A 9,036-nucleotide genomic window follows, 5' to 3' on the forward strand; every position below is an offset into this window, starting at 1 on the left:
CCTCCCTTCCCCTGCCTCCTCCCCTGAACAGCCTCTCTCCCATTCATATCCATTTTTAAAGAAAACACACAATCAATAGTCTCTCAGGCTGGAATTTCATTAAGGTTTTCATTGCACTCGCTATCGATTGGCAGCAGGGCAGGGAGCTGCACGGAGCTGATGCTGTGCCCTGCCTGCTCTGGGACCCCCCAGACCATCCAAAAGGGAAAGGGCCATGCAGAGGGTGGGGCTGCTCCCATGCAGGCAGCAGAAAGCCCAGCATCCCAGCTTTTACTAGATTTTACACACCACCACTAAGAGCAAAGCCAGGAGCCCAGGGAAGGGCTGGGATGCTGGGATTTCTTTCATGAACCAAAACAAATGCTTTGTGATTGCAAAGGCTTTGCTACACAACAGGCTCTCCTCCATGGGATGCTGCTTGTTTCAGGATGTGTAAAGCCAGGCTGGAATGCCTGGCCTTGCTTCCATCAAACACGGGGGCTGCAAGTAAAGAACACCCAGAGCTCTGAGTGTGGAAGGGCACGGCTTGCTCTGCTGCTGGTCAGTCACTTGGAAAATCAAGTGAAAAATCCCAACCTCTAAAAGGGCTCCGTGGGCTAATTTTAGGTCTGGGCCTTGACCAGAGAGATTTACAATAATTGCCAGGGTGAAAGTTTAACTTCTCCCGCAACTTTTCTCAGCAATCCCCAAGGAACCGCGTTCTGCTGTGCAAGGAGCATCCCTGGGCCAGCTCCCCAAATTGCCTTTTTAAGGCTTTATTTTTAAACCAAAGCCACAGACTGCCTTCAACGCGACAAAAATCCTTCACGAGTCCCAGCCTGCAGCTGGTGGCAGCTCCTGTGGATGGGGATGAGCTTTGGCTCAAATCCTTCTCCCCATGTTTTGGCCGTGCTCACCCCTGTGCCACCCCCTCAGGCACAGAGCAGAGCCCCCATGGACACCCCTGTTCCCCCTCACCCCTAAACCCTTTTAACAGGACCCACGAGAGGAGCAAAGCCAAGTTCTGCTTGTAGAACCACGGCCTTTCTGCTATGCTAAATGATTTAAAACTGGTGGTGAATAAACCTGAATATCTGCCCGCTCCTGCCAATTCTCATTACTCCGGGACTCCCTCGGAGCGATTAGCTGCCTTAAAAAAAAAAAAGAAAAAAAAATAAAATCGCTGGAAGGAATCAAGCGAGTGGCTCAGCCAGCGCTGGGGAGGGCTGCTGGCAGCATCCCGGCTGGAGCGTGACGTGCCCTTGAAATCCTGTGCCCGGAGGCATCCGAGCGCTGCCAGCTCCGGCAGCTCCATCCTCGCCGCGTCCCGGGGCGGCTGGGGAGATCCGGGCAGCGGGGAGCGAGCTGCTGCTGATTGTCCAGCAAAACCCTCGTCTGGGAGGCCACAAAGAGGTGGAGTGGGGAGGTGAAGGGGTTTGTGAGCATCCCGGGAAAAGCCTGGGAGGGGAGTGCCAGCCCAGCCATGGAGCCATTCCGTGCCCAGGCACGGCAAAGCCGGGTGTGTGTGAGAGCTGTCAGCCAGGCAGACAGGCCCCAGGCATCTCCCGGGCTGTCACAGCTGCAAATTGTCCAGGAGCAGTCCCTAATGGGATGTAAGGGGAGGATTTATTGGAGGGATGTCACAGGGATGAAAGGGGGAAAGAGAGGAAACCTGGAGAAATAGCGGTTTGGGTTTGTATTTATTTGTGGAGGAGAAATTGTTTTTAAATGTCCTTTGGTGTGTTGGAGAAGGCAAACAGGCAGTGACAGCCCAGCCACGGGGCTGGAGGAGCCTTCACTAAAGGGAAGACCTTGATGTGCAAATTCCCTGCTCCTCCTCACCCTGCATCTCAGGATTTACCTTTGAGAGGGAGCAAAGCCCTTTCCTTTCAACACAAAAACTGTGTTTAATATTTCCTCTGTGACCTGAGCTTTTTCTTCCCTAGCATGTTTGTGCAGCCCTGGCTGAGTTGTGCTCTCCCAGGATGACCTCAGAGATGGACAAGCACAGCACAGACCAGAACAAAGCCAGACCAGCTGAAATTCCCTGGGGGAGGATGTACAAACAGAAGAGGATACAAAACCAGGACCAAAACCCATCCTCATCTTTCTGTGGGACAACCAGTGCAGTTTGGATGGAGATGGAGAGCACCAGCTGAGGCAGGAGCCGTGCTGGCTCAGCTCACCCCACATCCTTTCTGTGTGCACACAGCCTGTCCCTCACCAACGACGGCTCTTCTGTGCTTCAAACCTCTGCCCAGGATTGTGTTCAGCGACCTCTCAGTGTCTGACTCAGATGGGAGGGAGAAATATTTGGGGTTGATGAGTGGGGAGGGAGTGCCATCTCACTGTCAGGTGGAAAAAGGATTCAGGGCTTGATCCTTCTGCATCCCTGATGGTGCTGGGAGAATCAGGAGCAAAAAGGGGGTTTTCAGCTCTGTATCAGCAGACACAATTTAACATTTTCCAGCTTACAGTGGTTTGTTCTGCCTGATTTTGGTGCCTCCAAGAAGGACAAGTCTCTCCTGCTGCATGCTGCTGGGATGGAGTTCACTGGGCCCCTCGGAATGCCAGGGATCTGCACAGCAGGATGTGTTTGTGCTCTCTCTGTGTCTCCTGGGAGCATGTCTGAAGGGAGATGGGTGCATCCCAACTTTCTCAACTGACCCTGCGTTGTCCTGTAATTCTATTTTATTTATGTTTTTTTCCTGCTACAAAGTCACAGAAAAAGCTGAGTTGGGAGGGACCCACAAGGACCATCGAGTCCAACTCCTGCCCTTGCACAGGGACCATCCCCAAGAGTCCCCTCCCTGTGCCTGGGAGAGGATTGTCCAAGCAGCACCACCCCTGAGGACACCTCCTTCCCTCCCTCCCTCGGGGGAAGCCGCCGGAGTCTGGCTCTGCTGCTGCTGCTGCTCTTTTTGGTGCTGCTGCTGCAAAGGAAGGCGCTGCTGTGGCTGTGCTCCAGCCCCCTCGGCACCTGCTGGCAGAGCTGCGGAGCCGCCGAGCGTGCAGTGCTGAGAGCAGGGGCAGAGCCCCGTGTCGGGGCAGGCACCCCCACACCATTCCTTGTGCTGGGGGGATGCGAACTGGGGCTGCAGAACTGAAACTTTAGCAAAAAAAAACCCCCAAACCGCAGCGTGTTTGCTCCTGCCTCCTCTCACCCCAGGGCTCTGCTCCCCAGGGCTGTGCTGGGGTGAGCAGGTCTGTGTCTGTCCCAGGGGAACGGGCACCTTCTGCACCTTCTCTTCCCAACCACCTCCTGTTTCTGGCGGCAGAGGTCACAGGTTATCAGCTGCTTGGGGGTTGTCTCTTAAACATCCCTTTTCTTTGTGCTGCTCTGCTCTGCTGGGGCTGTGCCTGAGAAATGGTGTCAGAGGCTTTGTTCTGCCTGCACAGAGACCACGGAGGAAAAGGCTTCAAAACGCTCCCCACAGCCCTCCGTGGCTGTGCTGCCCTGGCCAGGGGGGGTTTCCAGGGGCATCACCCTTCAGACACCTCCTGCAGCTGCCGTTTGTTGCCCCTGCCTGGGGACAGCCTGGCACTGCTGCTCCTGTCCTGACCCACAGCCAGCATGATGGAGCTGGGCACCTCAGGACCACATCCCTGGGGCTGTGCCAGGTCAGATCCTTCCCCTTTGCTCTTTCTGGGTGTCACAGAGCTGTGGACTCCCTCGATGCTGCTCCTCCAGGATCCCATTGTCCCAGAGGTCCCTCTGCAGCCTCCAGCCAGCAGGAGCCAAACCCCTGGAGATTTCAGACACAGAGAAAGGGCTTTCACCTTTCCCATGTGCCGTGCAAACACTCCAGCAACAGCAGCTCCTTGCACCTGGAAACCTTGGGGAAAACTGTGCTGCTCCTGCTGGCAAAGGGCTGATCTTTGCTGTGCAGGATCCTCACCCCAGCATTTCTTGCTGTGCTGGTCCAAGTGGCTTTTTCATTGCAGTTTTCCAGGGTTTTGCTTTTCCTACAGGCTGGAAAATGCCCTTCTGGCAACCTTGGCTTTGAAGCAGGCCCACGCTGCTGGGTCAGGCTGGCCGTGGTGCTCCTGCAGTGCCCAGCTCCCTGCAGCAGCTCTGAATGCTCCCTTGCACGTGTGTTCAATAAAAAAAGGGGAAAAAAGCATTAAATATTAAAGGAAAAACCATAGTTGCCTGGACTCAGAGCAGCTCTTAAAAATGTTAGCAGCTCCAAAATCCCAACCTTCCCTTGGCTTTGAAAGCTTCCATCTTTGCAGCAGCCTGGGGGGAGCTGGGCAAGGTGCGTGTGAGGAGAAGGGCTGGTGGGCAAAGTACCCCCAAAGAAGTTCCCAGAATGAAGCTACATGGCTCAAAGCAGCAGGCAGGGAAATTCCATAACCCTGTGAACCTGCAGGGGCTGGTGTGTGGTGGGGAACTGGGAAAAAGCCCTGGAAAATCCCAGTTCTGTGCCAGGGCACTGGGAGGAGGCCAGTCTGTGTCACCCCAGAGGATGGGGACACCACGCAGGGACAGGACAGGTGCCATCCTCCCCCCAGGCACTTGGGATCTGCTCCTGGGGGAGGTGTTAGAGCCCCCTCCATCAGCAGGGCCCTGAGGGGCTTTTTCTCTGCAGGGGAATGGCAATGTCTTGCCTGGTCCCACCCCAATGCCAAACCCAGTCCCTGGGCTGGTGCGATGCTCCCTGGGATCAGGCTGCAGAGGGGAGGGTTTGCAGAGCAAAGCCAGGGGGTTTTTTAAGAAAAAGAGCCCTTTCCTGGCTGGGCAGGGGTACTAAGAGGATGTTGCACTGCATACTCCCTGTTGCCCAAAGTGAAGGCTTTAGGGAACATCAGTGGGATCATTCATGCAGGCCCAGCTCAGAGCCCCCCTCTGTGCTGAACATCTTCACCAAGCCTCTAAAACCACCAAGAGGCTATTAAAAAAAACCCAAAAAACAAAAAAAAATCATTATTTCCTAGAGCCCTTTCTTTCCCCAGGAGATTCTCGGGGGGCCCTTCCCTGATCCTGCTGCAGCTGGAACCTGCAGGATCACCTTCCCGAGCCTCACCTGAGCGCATCCCCTCGGGCAGGCTCAGCGGGACCAGCGCGGTGGGAATGGCTTTCCATAGGCACAGGCGCCTGAAAGGCTTCAGCTCCCGGCTGCTCAGGGCAAGGATTTGGGGCAGGGTGTGCTGAGGGTGTACCCCAGGGCTGGATTGCTGCTGGGATGTGGCACAACAGCTCCTCACCTCCTAAATCCCACTGGCACCGCCTCCCGGGGGGTGCCAGCGGGATGCTCAGCTCCTGGCCCCGGGAGCCAAATTGTGATTGTGGCCAAAGCCCCGCGGTTCCCTCGCCCCCGCTCCCTCCACGGCTTTTTTTGGCTGCCACGTGCGGTGGGGATGGTTCTTCTGGGCACGGAGAGATGCCACAGGAGGATGATCCAGGGCTGTGGTGCTGCCTGGGGGCAGTGGGTGCCCAAACACCCTCCCAGCCATTCTCCCGGTGCCCAACTGCTGCCCAAGCAATTCTCCCAGTGACCAAACACCCTCCCAGCCATTCTCCCGGTGCCCAAATGCTGTCCCAGCAATTCTCCCAGTGACCAAACACCCTCCCAGCCATTCTCCCGGTGTCCAAACACCCTCCCAGCCATTCTCCCGGTGCCCAAACACCCTCCCAGCCATTCTCCCCATGCCCAAACACTCTCCCGGTGCCCAAATGCCGTCCCAGCAATTCTCCCAGTGACCAAACTCCCTCCCAGCCATTCTCCCCCTGGGAAATGAAGGGCAGGGGCTGTGGTGACGCCCTGGCACTGGCTGCTGTCCCCACTGGGATCCTTGGCAGAGGGTCCTTGCCTACGTGCCCTTCAGCATTCCCCGTGCCAGCGCGGCATTTCCACCTTGTGTGCCCCGTTTGGGTTTCCCTGCCTCAACAGGAACAGGCTTTTGGGGTGGGGGGAGCGAGGTGAAGACCCCTCCCTTCCCCTGGGAGCTGGAAAAGCCTGCGAGGAGCATCTCCAGGGAGACTCTGTAAACAGGAGCAGGGGAGGGAGCGAGGGGGGCTCTCCATCTGCTGCACCAGCTCTGGGCCCCGGCCTGCCGTCAGATGCCTCACACAACAGGAAGCAATAAAACACTTATTACCAGCGTGGGGGAGCCTCTTTCTCCTGCTGGAGAGTGGGATTTTGCCCAGAATCCCACTTAGGGGTGGCTGTTCACAGGGTTAGGGGGCTCCTGTGCTATCAGAGCTCGTGGCAGAGGTGCCCAGCTCTGCTGCAGCAGGGGATGGTGCCAGCCCCGCTGGGATTCCTGCATCCCCCACATCCCTCTGCTGTCCCAGCATCAGGAAGAGCTCCCTGGCCAAGGGACTTCCAGCACCCAAACCCTGCTGGCCTGTTTAAAGCAGCCCATCCAAACCCAGCACTCTGTCTGCTCCGTGTCAGGGAGGGATTGAGAGGACGATGGTTGGTGGGCTGCAGTGTTCACCCTTGGATGGCAATTCCTGCCTGAGCTGGAGCATGGCTCCAAGACAGATGTTTGGCTGTGATTTAAAGGCATCCAGAGGTGGAGATGCAGCAGCACCATTTCCCTGCCTGCCTGTAGTGAATAATTAGAGCCACATTTCCAGAAATAAGTACCTGTGGCTGGCCTGGCCAGGTTCCTGCTGCCAGATACCCAAACCCTTTATGTTTCACCTCCTTTTCCCCCACAGGGGCTGTGCCCGTGCCTTTATGGGGATACCCAAACAGCTCCTCTCTCATCCTGAGCGAGCTGTGTCCACGCACTGCCCCACGCTCTGTTTACCCCCACGCTCACTGGCACACCCTGAACTGGAGATAAGCCGGGCTGGCTCTGTCCCTGTTTGTGTCTGAGCTCCTTTCCTGCCGGCTGGAGTCTCCCTGGCATCCTGCAGCCCCGGAGCCATCGATCTCCCTTCCCATCCCAGCCCCGCTGCCGGCAGGGACGCGGCGCCCGGGCGGAAACCTTTAGGAAATGGCATTATTGGTTTTTTATAGCACTGCAATAATTGCTGCTGCAGTTTGCTCTGCGCACAGTGCTCCTTCTGGAGCTGCCAGGGCATTCAGCATCCTGAATCCACGGGGCTGGAGTGGGATCAGCCCCCTCAGCCCAGATCACAACAGACTGGCCACATCCTGGCAGGGATTTCTCTCTCTGTCTCCTTTGCCCACGGCAAAAACTGAACTTGTGACCCAGATGTGAGCAGCTTGTTATCTCGTTAGCCAGCCCAGCTTCCCCAGGAGCCTTTTATTAGCAGATAAACCCCCGAAATTCAGCCTGGGTCCCTGAGATGGGCTGGGAGATTCGCAGGTTAAACAGATATAAGAAGCACAGGTTTGCCCATAATTATTTTCCTGAATATCTGTCGATGCTAATTAAAATTGTTTCCCATAATTAAATTTAAAACAGCAAGGGAGAGCAAGGGGTCGCTGAAATCCTTTTCTTTTGAATCACTCAGGGATAAAAGGGGTTTTCAAATCAAATCAGTAAAAAAAATCCAATTCCCATTTTCTCCCCCTGCCTCCAAGAGAGGGACAGATTGTGGGGTGCTTTGGGGCTGCCCTCTGAGCCTGGCTGGAAATGGGGTTTAGGGGGATGCTGGGGCTCAGGGCTGTGGCTCTGTGGGTGGCTGTAAGGAAAATTCACTGTGTCCCCAAAACCCAGCAGAGCCAGTGACACTCCAGAGCTGGATCAGGCAGGGAATGAGGAATTGGCTGTGCCCTAAATCCCACACGTGCCAGGACAACAAGGACAGTGCTGCTGCTGCTCCCCTCCAGGCAAACCCTGCACAGGGTGAGCTCGTCTGGAGCCCTTGCCCAAAGCTGGGGCTCCTGCTCGCTGTAATTGATGCACAATGTCATTTTTCAGGAGGAAAGGGGTTTGGACACAGCACTGCCAGCACTTCCCAGCTTGGCTGGGGGTGCCAGGAGGTGTTGGGGGCTGGAGGAGCCATCCCCCTGTGCCTGGGCACGCCAGGACACCCCTCACGTGCAGGGCATCTCCCGAGGCACCAGAACTGCAGGATTTTGTTTTGTCCTGAGCAGGAAGATCCCTGTCCTGGCACACTCTGCTCTGCCCGGAATCACTGGGATCCCCTGGAGCCCAGCACCTCCAGCACAGCTCTGGAAAGCAGCTCTGAAGACTTGGCTGAGGCTCTGGGCAGTGACCCGAGAGCCCTGCCCAGCTCAGGCTTTCCCTGCCTCAGGACACAGGGTTTGGCAGCCAGAGCCAGGCTCTTGGGAGTGGCTCTGGGGACACTGGGACATCCCTGGGCTGCTGCAAGGTCACCAAGGCTGGGGTGAGCCAGCTGAGGGGAGCAGGGCCATGCCATGGCACTGGGAGCTGCGAAACTCTGAGATCAGGAGAGAAAACAACAGCCCACATCTAACGCCTGCCCTCCCCGGGAGGGATCTTGGGACAAATCAGTGAGCTTGTCATTTTTATTTTGGATAGAAGGAGGTGACAGCTCTGCCTGAGGGACAAGATTCAGCAGCTCCAGGGGACTGGCAAGACCCAGGTATCCTGGAGGGCTGGCAAACCTCTGTGGTGGGGAACAGCTCCTGGCCCTGCCCAGACCCCCTTGCACAAAGGAAGCTGTGCCTAAAGCCCAAAGCAGCCCAGCTCTGCCAGGCTGGGGCTGCTGGGGTCTCCCAGGGCTGGAAAAACCAGGAAAAAGGAGGATGAGGAAGAGGGGGATCGTGAGCAGCTCACCAAAATTAGCCAGGCAGATTGACACCGTTCAGCTGGAGCGCCCGTGCCAGCAGCCACGTGGGGATATCCAGAATATCTCAGGGTTTGGAGCTGCCTGGGCTCAGTTCCCGTGGTCCCTCCATCCCCAGAGGCTTTCTCAGGCCCGTGGGATGCTGCTGTTGATGGCAGCTGGGACGCTGGCTCCAGCACATGGGGACAGAGGTCCTGCCCTCCCCGGCGCTGCAGACATCACTGCCTTTAGCTGCTGTAATGGGTTTCTAAAATTAGCTGCACACTCTGCCCTTGGACTCGAGCAGGACATTTCTCAGTTGTTTAATATCAAAAGTCCAAAAAAAATAAAAAAGGAAACAGAGCACAAAAGCCAGCCAG

Source organism: Pyrgilauda ruficollis, unplaced genomic scaffold (assembly GCF_017590135.1).
Source record: "Pyrgilauda ruficollis isolate IOZ18807 unplaced genomic scaffold, ASM1759013v1 scaffold59, whole genome shotgun sequence".
NCBI classification, from domain to species: Eukaryota; Metazoa; Chordata; class Aves; order Passeriformes; family Passeridae; genus Pyrgilauda; species Pyrgilauda ruficollis.